The sequence below is a fragment of the Pleurodeles waltl genome, chromosome 12, assembly GCF_031143425.1.
Source record: "Pleurodeles waltl isolate 20211129_DDA chromosome 12, aPleWal1.hap1.20221129, whole genome shotgun sequence".
NCBI lineage: Eukaryota > Metazoa > Chordata > Amphibia > Caudata > Salamandridae > Pleurodeles > Pleurodeles waltl.
Window position 1 is genome coordinate 115,264,586 of NC_090451.1, and position 14,973 is coordinate 115,279,558.

At 44.7% G+C, this 14,973-nt stretch overlaps 2 non-coding genes across 2 annotated transcripts; one reads left to right on the top strand and one right to left on the bottom strand.

The window, feature by feature from the left end:
* Window positions 1-337: 337 nt before the first annotated feature.
* Window positions 338-419, top strand: TRNAS-GCU (transfer RNA serine (anticodon GCU)). The gene has a single exon. It is a non-coding gene; the product is annotated as a tRNA-Ser (tRNA).
* A 5,038-nt stretch (window positions 420-5,457) lies between these two features.
* TRNAL-AAG (transfer RNA leucine (anticodon AAG)) lies at window positions 5,458-5,539 on the bottom strand. Its single transcript has one exon. It is a non-coding gene; the product is annotated as a tRNA-Leu (tRNA).
* Window positions 5,540-14,973: the final 9,434 nt, after the last annotated feature.

Sequence of the window (14,973 nt, forward strand, 5' to 3'; positions counted from 1 at the left end):
GGCCGCACGTTTTATTGGTGCGGTCTTTTGGGCAGGAGCATGCAGTCGTTCAAAGGCCGGACATGCAGGCCGTGGGATAAGCGGCCGATGTTCTACGGCTGTCAATCAAAGCTTGACATCAACATCCCAATCCTAGAGCGGGGTTTGGTGACGCCCGAGCTATCTAAACGGAGCCACGCGATACCTGAGACTGCGTGAAGTGGCATTAGCTGTGCCATCTTCCTGTTGCAACAGGTGCGAGGAGAGGTTTATTAGACCCTATTGTACTGTTTCACATGGCGCACTATCTCTCCATTGACAATTACTAGAATCTGTACACAGACAGCGATACTAAGAGGACGAGGTGGCCGAGTGGTTAAGGCGATGGACTGCTAATCCATTGTGCTCTGCACGCGTGGGTTCGAATCCCACCTTCGTCGTCGTTTCTTTTAATTTCAGGTATTTATGTTTTGAATCTCACAGTGGAAAGACACATTCATTTTTTACCAAGCAGAATTCAGAAAATGTACCAGTCCCATGCGAGAAGCACAACGACCTTTTCTGCTGCCTCTTCTGGACAGGTCGCAGCCTTCCACAACACTCATTTTACATCGATTGGGTCAGTCCTTTAAAAACAGTAAAGTGAAGGATACAGTTAATTCGCCAGATTTTTTTAAATAAAACGTAATAAAAAGCAAGTAAAAGGTAAGCAGTAAGAATAGCTTCCATTTTGAGTTGCACCTAAAATCTTTTTTTTAAAACCTGCTGCAGTGAAAAAAATTATAAACGTTTGCTGTCTGTCAACAATGCACGTATAAGTTACATACTTTACACTTTTATGATTCAGTGTACATTTGAGATGGAATGTACATTCGTGCTTTGTAATGCTCCACAGGAGGCTGAACGATACATTAAAAAGCCAACACCGACTAAAGCTTGCTATATATATATTTTAATGAATTGGTAACATTGGGTCTCACTACTGTTGCATTATCATGCCAGACCTAATTAACTCTTTCTTCCCTACTATGTCAAAGACTGTCTTCGGGTATGGGCTTTAAGTAGAGAAATTACAGCTCTGCAATATTCCACGAAGTAAAAGGTGAGACATTTTTAGCAATAGAAAGGAAGGAAGATGATAAAACAGAAGGGCAGATTAACTCTCTCTCTCTCTACGAGAGAGAGAGAGAGAGAGAGAGATTTACACATTTCTGCCATAAACAGTTCCTGAATAAAAACATCCACATAACTTAGATGGATGTTTACACAAGGTTACACGGAAGAGCATAAAAACATGAAAAAATGAGGAAGAGACCTAGGTGCATACAAAATCCAGTTTGTGCACGGCAATGCCTTTGGTAGATTTGGTCGTTCAGAAAGGCCACTCACTGTGGATTGTGATTAAAGATATCAGACATGAAGAAAGCATTTGGCAAATGGTTAACGGTGGCACCATCACAATATTTAGGAGGTTTCTATTCAACGTTTGACAATAGCTATTCTTAAAACGGGGGCAAGGAAGGTGTAATTCATACCTTATCGTCAGCAGTATGGGTGCTTGGCAAGCTGAAAAGTGAAAGCAGCTCACATGCTGAGGAATAGGTAGAGGGGCAATACACAATCTCGAAAATGGACAAAGTCCACGAGCCCAGGAATTGTTATTGACTCATAGGTTGGAACAGGAGACAGCGCAAAAGTTCAGGAAAGTGGCTTCTCTTGACTTAAAAGACAGAACAGTTTCCAAGGAAGCCCTGGGCCTCAAAAGTACTGTTACATTCAATTAACAAGAGCATAAGTTCACAGAAAGGAGCATGGAGCTTGCTCTCATTTATCCAACTGGACATTTGGCATTTTTAACCTACAAGATCGCCCAATTACAGACTCATAATGCTTCTGCAGTGGCCGTATCTCCGAACCGAGATGACAAAAAGGTTGCCTGACATATATTGGGACTAATATCATTTACAACAATATTGCCCCATTGAGTGTATATTTTCTCTTTTTAAATCCAGTGGGGTGATATGTTCTGAAAAAGTGTAATTTTGACGTTACCCCTATAAGCTACAAATGTAACTAGAGTTGTAATCAACATCATATATTCTGTGTGAATTAACATTATTAATGTATAGTGAAGCATCAAATGTATTATTGGAGATGCTTTCACTGTAGGTATTAGAATTTCATATATACGTCTTACATGTGTGTTTTAATGTTTGACTTTACCATGATGGTCTGTAGTTCTCATTCACACATCTTCTGATGAATTGTATCTATTGAAACACGTGGTACATGTAATCATGACTCTTATTCATGTTTTGCATTTATTTTGATATAATGATTACAGTTATAATTGAGTATTAAAAGTGCAATTAACCATGATTCACTAAGTTAGCCTAAGTAGGCCTTCCATTTTAACATGAAGTGTAATTTTGCTGTGTTCTGCATGTTTCTTTCTTTGCAGGTGTGCATTCATTATTCATTAGCTAGAGAACAAGTATTGTGTATCAGTGAAAGCCATGCCTGAGAAGGAAATCTTGGCAAAGAGTGGATGATTTAATGGACATGAAGAAACCTTCAATTCATATTATATCTGGTGTGAAGAGACTCAAGGATAACTTGGTCGTTAGAGTTCCCTGGGATGGGAGACTTGCTCCATGTTGCAAGTTGCTTTGTGAGAACAAGAAATAATTGGAGCCTCTGGATGATATGACTAGAAATATGGCTGTGCCTGGAACTTTCCATCTTAAGTTAGCTTTCACCTTGTTTTAAATATGGCAGAATCCTTTAGACTTGGAGAGGAGCCCTTTTGCCTTTTTGCCCTTACAGTGCGTAGTTATATGCGAACACTGGTTTCTTTATTTCTAAAGACTTCTACTGAAATCTTTGCAATACTGACACCTGCCTTGCTCTGCCTCCAGAATCTTGAAACCTTATTCGTTTTAGCCTAAATTTAGCAAGATGTCCTTAATTTTGTTTCTTTTGAGTAGGAGCAGTCTGCATTCTCTCAGAGAGTATCAACTCATATCTCTTGGTTTCTGTATTGCTGTGACTGTAATCCTTACAGTGGATTGATGACTAATTTGTAAAATCAGTTATTACATATTAAATATTGGAACATTTGGTGCAGATTGTCTTTTATTAACTCCAGTGGGGTGATATGTTGTTAGGAGGTCCGTAGAACACAATATTTTTCACTGGCAATATTTACGCTTGCGTATTCTACCGACACTTCCTCTTGGGTGATAATTCCTCCAGTGTGCAGTTCTACACTAGCTCTTCCACTTCAAGATCGGGGTGTTCCATTTAAAGACAAGAAAAGTGGTCACCGAGATCCTGGCCTAAGCAGAGACCACACTGAATAGACAGTCTTGAATTTTTCTTATACTTAGACTAAATAATGGTTGAGATACCATACAAGAAAAAAGTGATCATAGGCATGAATTTAGTTTTCAAGAGTTTGCCTGACTATGGATTCCACATCCACTACAACACACATTTTCTAGGATTCAGTATAGTGGTTCACTTTTAATGGGAACCAGGCTTAGCATGAACCAGGCTTATCATGTGCCTGGGTTGAATTTCTTCCATGAAAAAACACATGTGGTTTTGCAGAAACATCTGCAAAGTGCTCAAAGAGTAAGAAGGCAACAACAAATGAAAACCACATGTTCATTGTGCTCTGCACTAAGCTGCAACTGAGTATACTATTTATTCATCTACTGAACACTGAACCCTTGTGTCCATCGATTTTAAAGACTTGTGCCAACATAGATTGCTTCTGTTATGGCTGGAGCTTATACTTCTAGTCTTAGTAGAAACACTTCGGTTGTTTTTACAGAGACCCTGGAACTAAATATTTAATCAATGTGCCATCCCGAAAATCAGAAAACCAGTTGTACTGCAACCATTACACAAACCACTGAGCGGTATGTGAGCGAGTTGTGTTCTAAGTACGACCAATGGACAATTAATGGAACCCCAAGCCCTCTTTCCTGAAATAATAATATACCAAAAAACATCAGAACACAAAGAGTACATTTTAAATGGTTATGTAAAAACTAAAATCCTAGTCTAGAGCACACAATATGCCGCGGAGCAGGTAAGTGATTTTTTATTTTTTTTGTTGCTTTATTATTCTGCCCCCGCAACACCCATGCGCCTCCTGTGCCCCCTGCGCCCCCCTCCCCCAACAAAGCCCTGCAAGCCACTCCTGGGAGTATAATTAGCTGGAATATGATCATCCCTGGCAGCTGAGAGGAGTAAAAATGCCTTTAAATGTATGTTGTGTGCCTGCTTGCGGGTAAGAGTATGTTTATGTGAGTGACAGTGTGTGTATATGTTAGCGTGTGTGTGAGCGAAAGTAAAGTTCAATGATGTGTGATGTCACTTCCGCTCCCGTTGGCATTTCTGTGAATTGACGTTCATTGGAGCACACCACTAAAAATAAAAAAGAGAAGAGACTGCTACGACGAGGCTCGCTGTTTCTTTTCTATCTATAGGTTAGCACGGGTCGAGTCATAGAGGTTTTTGTAATTATATTTAGCAGGGCTGCTGTACAGTATGGCTACAAAACATTGGCAAAGCGAATAGCTTTCGTAGGCAAGACCTATTGGCTTGATCGGATGCCATCTTCAACTGATGTGTCCTTGTGTAATGTAACTGGTGCTCATTTAAAACGCTCCAATACCCTCAGGTCGCGGTCGCGCTAGAACAGCATCCAAAAAAACCCAGACCTGCTGATATACACATTTGTGTGCATTGGGCTTTAGCCTACACTTACGTTCATTTGAACTCTTCCTGCAGACGTTCCAGATTCACATCAAGTGTGTGTTGTTGCCACAATTGTCAATTTCTCTACCTACAACGGAAGGTGATTCATCAAAAAGTCGGGTCACTCTATCTCAGTTACATGACCTCATGCTGCACGAGATTTAACGGGTAGGTAGCAGCATAAAACGTATTTGGTCCAGTGGCGCAATCGATTAGCGCGCGGTACATATACAGTAAAGCAGTACTTGCAATGAGCAATGCCGAGGTTGTGAGTTCGAGCCTCACCTGGAACAAGTTGATTCGTTTTATCACCGGCAGTCATTGTTTTGATCTTTATTGGAAACCGGAAATCACAGGAAGTTGGTTTTGTGAAAATCGAACTCGTGTATTTTTTTATGCAAATTAGTTTTTCTAATATTTTTCTATGCAAACAGTACAGAACTTGGCAAACGGTTCCTTTTGAAAATGCCCCTCGTTCAAATATCTTCACGCAAAATGGACAAAGCCGACCTAATTGTTTTACAGCGAGTCCGATGGCCACGAGTCTCCAGATTGGCTAATTGAGCAAGGAAATCCATTATTGTTTGTAATCAGTGGTATTTTTCAGGAATTGAAAGCACAGTAGCGCAATATTTCCAGAAACTGAATAGTCTAGAAAACGTAGATAATGGGAAACATTTTACGGAAGATGTGAAATAAGTAAAACCTTGGCAGCGGTGGGATTCGAACCCACGCCTCCGAGGAGACTGGAGCCTTAATCCAGCGCCTTAGACCGCTCGGCCACGCTACCACATATAATAAGTGTCTTTTAGCACTCTGATAGAGACAGGCAAGACCCAATGATGGGCTGACCTATGTCTGGGATTTTGTTACAGTCATAGGGGCGTCTCCTCCTCTATGGGGAAGGAGCATCACCCCACTGGCTGAGTCACCAGCAGAAAAATAGAATGATAGTTTACTATTTTTTTTTTTTTGCTTCTGGCACAGCCAGCAGTACAGGGAAGGGTGGGGCAGGGCCACAGAAGGTGGGAGGGGTGTGGAGGGAAGAGTGCACCTAAGTGCGCATGTCTTTTTGGCTGTGCTGAATAGTAGGGCTGGAGAAACTGCACAGACCCCAGGGCTGTGTCTGAGCGGAAGTCCGAGCCGCTCAGGCCAATCCTGGTGCTGCTTTCAAGCTAGCTTTTACATGAAAGCAGCGCCGGGATTGCTGGGGAGCCTGTGCTGATGTCCCAGCAGTGAATGCTGGGACCCCAGAAGAAGAGAAGCGTGAGGGAGCAGGAGGCAGCTGGGATGGCGGCAAGGTAAGTGCTTTTTTTTTAATTTTTTATTTTAACCTCGTTCCCACCCACCCTTCCCCTTGAGTTATGCGGCTACTGCATTAGACTACAAAATACAAAAGATAAACTGATTGCATACCTGCCCTTTATAATGTAAGCCGCCATTCCATCTTCTGTGTAAGAGCCCAAGTACGAGAGCTGAGTGTAGGAGGCTGGACTGGCTTGTAGTGAGTACCAAGGGGTACTTATACCTTGCACCAGGCCCAGGTATCCCTTATTAGTGTATAGGGTGTCTAGCAGCTTAGGCTGATAGATAATGGTAGCTTAGCAGAGCAGCTTAGGCTGGACTAGGAGACGAGTGAAGCTCCCACAGTACCACTAGTGTCACTTGCACAATATCATAAGAAAACACAATACACAGATATACTAAAAATAAAGGTACTTTATTTTTATGACAATATGCCAAAGTATCTCAGAGTGTACCCTCAGTATGAGGATAGCAAATATACACAAGATATATGTACACAATACCAAAAATATGCAGTATAGTCTTAGAAAACAGTACAAACAATGTATAGTTACAATAGGATGCAATGGGGACACATAGGGGTAGGGGCAACTCAAACCATATACTCCAAAAGTGGAATGCGAACCACAAATGGACCCCAAACCTATGTGACCCTGTAGAGGGTCGCTGGGACTATTAGAAAATAGTAAGGGTTAAAAAAATAGCCCACCCCAAGACCCTGAAAAGTGAGTGCAAAGTGCACTAAAGTTCCCCAAAGGACATAGAAGTCGTGATAGGGGAATTCTGCAGGAAAGACACAAACCAGCAATGCAACAACAATGGATTTCCAGTCGAGGGTACCTGTGGAACAAGGGGACCAAGTCCAAAAGTCACAAGCAAGTCGGAGATGGGCAGATGCCCAGGAAATGCCAGCTGTGGGGGCAAAGAAGCTGCTACTGGACAGTAGAAGCTGAGGATTCTGCAGGAACGACAAGGGCTAGAGACTTCCCCTTGGAGGATGGATCCCCCACGCCGAAGAGAGTCGTGCAGAAGTGTTTTCCTGAAGAAAGACCGCCAACAAGCCTTGCTAGCTGCAAATCGTGCGGTTAGGGTTTTTGGATGCTGCTGTGGCCCAGGAGGGACCAGGATGTCGCCAATTGCGTCTGGGGACAGAGGGGGCGTTGAGCAAGACAAGGAGCCCTCTCAGAAGCAGGCAGCATCCGCAGAAGTGCCGGAACAGGCACTACGAAGAGGAGTGAAACAGTGCTCACCCGAAGTTGCACAAAGGAGTCCCACGCCGCCGGAGGACAACTTAGAAAGTCGTGCAATGCAGGTTAGAGTGCCGTGGACCCAGGCTTGGCTGTGCACAAAGGATTTCCGCCGGAAGTGCACAGAGGCCGGAGTAGCTGCAAAAGTCACGGTTCCCAGCAATGCAGTCTGGCGTGGGGAGGCAAGGACTTACCTCCACCAAACTTGGACTGAAGAGTCACTGGACTGTGGGAGTCACTTGGACACAGTTGCTGGATTCAAGGGACCTCACTCGTCGTGCTGAGAGGAGATCCAGGGGACCGGTGATGCAGTTCTTTGGTGCCTGCTGTAGCAGGGGGAAGATTCCGTCGACCCACGGAGGGCAGAAACCTGTCTGAGGGGTTGGCAGCAGCAGCAGCTGCAGTGAAACCCCTGAAAAGGCAGTTTGGCAGTACCCGGGTCTGAGCTACAGACCTGTGGGATCATGGGATTGTACCAACAATGCCAGGATGGCATAGAGGGGGCAATTCCATGATCTTAGACATGTTACATGGCCATATTCGGAGTTACCATTGTGAAGCTACACATAGGTATTGACCTATGTGTAGTGCCCGCGTGTAATGGTGTCCCCGCACTCACAAAGTCCGGGGAATTTGCCCTGAACAATGTGGGAGCACCTTGGCTAGTGCCAGGGTGCCCATACACTAAGTAACTTTGCACCTAACCTTTACTAAGTAAAGGTTAGACATATAGGTGACTTATAAGTTACTTAAGTGCAGTGAAAATGGCTGTGAAATAATGTGTGCATTATTTCACTCAGGCTGCAGTGGCAGGCCTGTGTAAGAATTGTCAGAGCTCCCTATGGGTGGCAAAAGAAATGCTGCAGCCCATAGGGATCTCCTGGAACCTCAGTACCATATACTAGGGAATTATAAGGGTGTTCCAGTATGCCAATGTGAATTGGTGAAATTGGTCACTAGCCTGTTAGTGACAATTTGGAAAGAAATGAGAGAGCATAACCACTGAGGTTCTGGATAGCAGAGCCTCAGTGAGAAAGTTAGTCATAACACAGGGAACACATTTAGGCACACTTATGACACTGGGGCCCTGGCTGGCAGGGTCCCAGTGACACATACAACTAAAACAACATATATACAGTGAAAAATGGGGGTAACATGCTAGGCAAGATGGTACTTTCCTACACAACTCCCCCCCCCCCCAACGAAGGACAATAAGACTAGTCATTACCTGATGGGTCTTCATTGTCTAAGTGGAAATATCTGGAGAGTCCATCTGCATTGGAGTGGGTACTCCCAGGTCTATGTTCCACTGTATAGTCCATTCCCTGTAGGGATATGGACCACCTCAACAATTTTGGATTTTCACCTTTCATTTGTTTTAGCCAAAGTAGAGGTTTGTGGTCTGTCTGAACAATGAACTGAGTGCCAAACAGGTATGGCCTCAACTTCTTCAGTGCCCAGACCACAGCAAAGGCCTCCCTCTCAATGGCAGACCAACGCTTTTCTCTAGGGGTCAACCTCCTACTAATAAAAGCAACAGGTTGATCCTGGCCCTCAGAATTAAGTTGTGATAGGACTTCCCCTACTCCTAATTCAGATGCATCAGTTTGGACATAGAATTTTTTAGAGTAACAAGGGCTTTTCAGGACCGGTGCAGAGCACATGGCCTGCTTCCGCTCCTCAAAAGCTTTCTGACAGTTTGCTGTCCATAATACCTTCTTAGGCATTTTCTTTGAAGTGAGGTCATTAAGAGGGGCTGCAGTGGAGCCATAGTTCTTAATGAACCTCCTATAATACCCAGTGAGGCCTAAAAAGGCTCTCACCTGAGTCTGAGTAGTAGGGGGAACCCAATCTATAATAGTCTGGATTTTCCCCTGAAGTCGTGCAATCTGTTCTCCACCAACCAGGTGTCCCAGATAAACCACCTTCCCCTGCCCTATCTGGCACTTTGAAGCCTTGATAGTGAGGCTTGCCTTTTGCAGGGCCTCCAAAACTTTCCATAGGTGGACCAAGTGATCATCCCAGCTGGAGCTAAAGACAGCTATATCGTCCAAATATGCTGCACTGAAAGCTTCCAGCCCTTGCAGGACTGTGTTCACCAATCTCTGAAAAGTGGCAGGTGCATTTTTCAATCCAAAAGGCATTACTGTGAATTGGTAGTGGCCTCCAATTGTTGAAAATGCAGTTTTAGCTTTAGCATCTTCTGATAATTTGATCTGCCAATACCCTGCAGTCAAATCAAAAGTGCTTAGATACTTGGCAGATGCCAGTGTATCTATGAGCTCATCTGCCCTGGGTATAGGGTGAGCATCAGTTTTGGTTACCTGGTTGAGACCTCTGTAGTCTACACAAAACCGCATTTCCTTCTTTCCATCTTTGGAATGAGGTTTTGGTACAAGTACCACTGGAGAGGCCCATGGACTTTCAGAGTGCTCAACCACTCCCAGTTCTAACATTTTCTGCACCTCTTGCTTTATGCAGTCTCTGACATGGTCAGGCTGCCTATAGATCTTACTTTTGACAGGCAAGCTGTCTCCAGTATCTATAGTGTGCTCACACCAAGAAGTGGTACCTGGCACAGTAGAGAAGACTTCAGAGAACTGACCCAGGAGATTTATGCAGTGGTCTTTCTGCTCAGCAATAAGGCAATCTGCCAGTACAACACCTTCAACTAGAGCATCTTGTTCTGTGGAAGGGAAGAGATCAGGTAGAGGATCACTGTCTTCTTCCTGTCCCTCATCAGTTGCCATGAGCAGGGTGAGATCAGCCCTGTCATAGTAGGGTTTCAGGCGATTGACATGGAGCACCCTTAGGGGACTCCTGGCAGTGCCTAAGTCAACTAAGTAGGTGACTTCACCCTTTTTCTCAACAATTGTGTGGGGTCCACTCCATTTATCTTGGAGTGCTCTTGGGGCCACAGGCTCCAAGACCCACACTTTCTGCCCTGGTTGGTACTCAACCAAAACAGCCTTCTGGTCATGCCATTGCTTCTGGAGCTCTTGGCTGGCCTGAAGGTTTTTACTGGCCTTTTTCATGTACTCAGCCATCCTTGATCTGAGGCCAAGTACATAATCCACAATATCTTGTTTTTGAGCTTTTAAAGGTTGTTCCCAAGCCTCCTTGACAAGTGTTAGTGGACCCCTAACAGGGTGTCCAAAGAGTAGTTCAAAGGGGCTGAAGCCCACTCCTTTCTGGGGTACCTCCCTAGGGGGCAAAAAGGAGGCATGGTAACAGGATATCCCATCTCCTGCGGAGTTTTTCAGGGAGACCCATAACCATGCCTTTGAGAATTTTGTTAAATCTCTCCACCAGTCCATTTGTTTGTGGATGATAGGGTGTAGTGAACTTGTAAGTCACACCACACTCCTTCCACATGGCCTTTAAGTATGCAGACATGAAATAGCTTCCCCTGTCTGATACCACCTCTTTTGGGAAGCCCACCCTGGAAAATATTCCCAGGAGGGCCTTTGCCACTGCAGGAGCTGTAGTGGTCCTTAGAGGAATTGCTTCAGGATATCTGGTGGCATGGTCCACTACCACCAAGATAAACCTATTGCCTGAAGCAGTAGGAGGGTCAAGGGGGCCAACTATGTCAACCCCTACCCTTTCAAAGGGAACCCCAACCACAGGCAATGGAATAAGGGGTGCCTTTGGCGTGCTACCTGTCTTGCCACTGGCTTGACAGGTTTCACAGGACTTACAAAAATCTTTTGTGTCCTCAGACATTCTAGGCCAATGAAACAAGGGAACAAGCCTGTCCCAAGTTTTCATTTGCCCCAAATGTCCAGCTAGGGGAATGTCGTGAGCAAGAGTTAGGAGGAACTTTCTGTACTCCTGAGGAATCACTAATCTCCTGGCAGCTCCAGGTTTAGGATCCCTTGACTCAGTGTACAAGAGGTTGTCCTCCCAGTAAACTCTGTGAGAGTCACTGACATCCCCATTAGCCTGTTTGACAGCTTGCTGTCTTAGACCCTCTAGTGTGGGACAGGTCTGCTGTGCCACACTCAGCTCCTCCCTGGCAGGCCCCCCTTCACCCAAAAGCTCAGCAGTGTCTGCTTCCAACTCCTCTGGTGTAGGTTCTGCACAGGGAGGAAATTCTTCTTCCTCAGAATTAGAATCCACTGTAGAGGGAGGGATAGTAGGTAGTGCTTTACTTCTACTAGCCCTAGCTTTAGGGAGCACTTGGTCCATTGTTCCAAGACCCAAGTCACCCTGTCCTTTTTGCTTTTTGGCCTGAGCCCTGGTCAAAGCAAAAATATACCCTGGAATGCCCAGCATTGCTGCATCAGCCTCCAACTCCACTTCTGCCCAAGCTGATGTCTCTAAATCATTCCCTAATAGACAGTCTACAGGTAAATCTGAGGCAACCACAACTTTCTTTGGGCCAGTAACCCCCCCCCCCCCAGTTGAGATTTGCAACAGCCATGGGGTGGCTAAGGGTGTTGTTGTGAGCATCGGTTACTTGGTACTGGTGACCAAGTAGGTGTTGTTCAGGGTGGACCAGTTTCTCTATCACCATTGTGACACTGGCACCTGTGTCCCTGTAGGCCTGAACCTCAACACCATTTATTAGGGGTAGTTGCTTGTACTTATCCATGTTAAGGGGACAAGCAACCAAGGTGGCTAAATCAGTAGCCCCCTCAGAGACTAACACAGCCTCTGTGGTCTCCCTAATCAGACCAACCCCAACTAAGTTACCAAAGGTGAGCCCAGCTACTCCCTTAGATTGGCTATTAGTAGGTTTGCTCCCACCACCACTGCTATTAGTAGGGACACTAGGTGTAGCAGTAGGGGTTGTAGTGGTAGGAGGCTTGGTGCTTTTCTTTGGACAACTGGGATCTGTTGTCCAATGGCCTTTTATTTTACATAAATAGCACCATGGTTTCTTTTCTTTGTTTTGATTGGAAGAGGATTTGGGCCCACCACCCCCACCAGAGTGTTTTTGTGGGCCTGATGAAGACTCATTTTTAGATTTGTCCCCACCCTTGTCAGAAGACTTACCATCCTTCTTCTTATTGGCATCTTTGTCACCCCCTGTATGAACATTTCTGTTCACCCTTGTTCTGACCCATTTGTCTGCCTTCTTTCCCAATTCTTGAGGAGAGGTCAGATCAGAGTCCACCAAGTACTGGTGCAACAAATCAGACACACAATTATTAAGAATATGCTCTCTCAGGATCAAGTTATACAGGCTTTCATAATCAGTAACTTTACTGCCATGTAACCACCCCTCCAAGGCCTTCGCTGAATGGTCAACAAAATCAACCCAGTCTTGTGAAGACTCCTTTTTGGTCTCTCTGAACTTCTTCCTGTACTGTTCAGTGGTTAAGCCATAACCATCCAGGAGTGCATTCTTAAGAACTGTAAAATTATTGGCATCACTTTCTTTCACAGTAAGGAGCCTATCCCTACCTTTTCCACTAAATGATAGCCATAGAATAGCAGCCCACTGCCTTTGAGGGACATCCTGTACAACACAGGCCCTCTCAAGTGCAGCAAACCACTTGTTAATGTCATCCCCCTCCTTATAAGGGGGGACTATCTTGTGCAGATTCATTTAATCATGCTCTCTTGCAGGATGACTATGGGGAATACTGCTGCTGCCACCATGGGTTTCTAAACCCAATTTCTGTCTTTCCTTCTCTACTTCTAAGGATTGTCTATCTAAGTCCAGCTGTTGCTGTTTAAGCTTCAGTCTGGATTGCTCCACTCTCAATCTATTGAGCTCCCTTTCTAACATTCTGTCATCAGGGTGGGTGGGAGGGACATTCCTAGACACAGAACTATGGTGAGAATGGACAGAGGGAGACCTGTCCCTAACAGAAGGCATCATAACAGCTTGGTTAACAGAAACATTACTTCTACTGTGGTGAGAAGAAACACTCTTGCTATGATGTGAGACCACACTATCAGTATGATGTGACTCAACATCTGTACCATCTATGCTAGGCTGTCTGATAAGGGGCAGGCTAGGAAGTTTATTTCCTGAATCTTTTTCTAGGGGAGTCCCTGGATCAGATTGTGAACCATTAGCTACTTTTTCAACAGAATGGGCACCTTTTGCCTTATCCTGTTCTATAAGCATGTTAACCAACAGTACTCTGGGGGGATTCTTACCTACACTCAAACCTCTTTCTATGCAGAGACTCCTTGCTCCTTTCCAGCTAAGGTGATCATAAGCAAGTTTGGACAGATCAACAGTTTGGCCTGTGCCAGACATTTTAGAAAGGGTTTAAGTGACAGGAAAAGTGAGAAAAAGTTTTCAGAACTTTTTGAAAGACAGAAAAAAAAACTTTTTAAACTTTTAAAGAATTTTTAGAAAGTTTAGAGGTACTTTTCAGCACTTTAGAAAGAAGTGAAAAGAGGAAATGCAAAACTTTTTGGTTATGTGTACACACACTGAACTTGTTTTGTATATTTTTCTCTTATGAAAAGTACAGTGACAAAAGTGGTAAGTAGTTGCAAAGTACTTATCCCACCGCTGCACAACCAATGTAGGAGGCTGGACTGGCTTGTAGTGAGTACCAAGGGGTACTTACACCTTGCACCAGGCCCAGGTATCCCTTATTAGTGTATAGGTGTCTAGCAGCTTAGGCTGATAGATAATGGTAGCTTAGCAGAGCAGCTTAGGCTGAACTAGGAGACGAGTGAAGCTCCCACAGTACCACTAGTGTCACTTGCACAATATCATAAGAAAACACAATACACAGATATACTAAAAATAAAGGTACTTTATTTTTATGACAATATGCCAAAGTATCTCAGAGTGTACCCTCAGTATGAGGACAGCAAATATACACAAGAGATATGTACACAATACCAAAAATATGCAGTATAGTCTTAGAAAACAGTGCAAAAAATGTATAGTTACAATAGGATGCAATGGGGACACATAGGGATAGGGGCAACTCAAACCATATACTCCAAAAGTGGAATGCGAACCACGAATGGACCCCAAACCTATGTGACCTTGTAGAGGGTCGCTGGGACTATTAGAAAATAGTAAGGGTTAGAAAAATAGCCCACCCCAAGACCCTAAAAAAGTGAGTGCAAAGTGCACTAAAGTTCCCCAAAGGACATAGAAGTCGTGATAGGGGAATTCTGCAGAAAAGACACAAACCAGCAATGCAACAACGATGGATTTCCAGTCGAGGGTACCTGTGGAACAAGGGGACCAAGTCCAAAAGTCACAAGCAAGTCGGAGATGGGCAGATGCCCAGGAAATGCCAGCTGTGGGGGCAAAGAAGCTGCTACTGGACAGTAGAAGCTGAGGATTCTGCAGGAACGACAAGGGCTAGAGACTTTCTCTTTGGAGGATGAATCCCTCACGCCGTGGAGAGTCGTGCAGAAGTGTTTTCCTGAAGAAAGACCACCAACAAGCCTTGCTAGCTGCAAATCATGTGGTTAGGGTTTTTAGATGCTGCTGTGGCCCAGGAGGGACCAGGATGTCGCCAATTGCGTCTAGGGACAGAGGGGGCGTTGAGCAAGACAAGGAGTCCTCTCAGAAGCAGGCAGCATCCGCAGAAGTGCCAGAACAGGCACTACGAAGAGGAGGGAAACGGTGCTCACCCGAAGTTACACAAAGGAGTCCCACGCCGCCGGAGGACAACTTAGAAAGTTGTGCAATGCAGGTTAGAGTGCCGTGGACCCAGGCTTGGCTGTGCACAAAGAA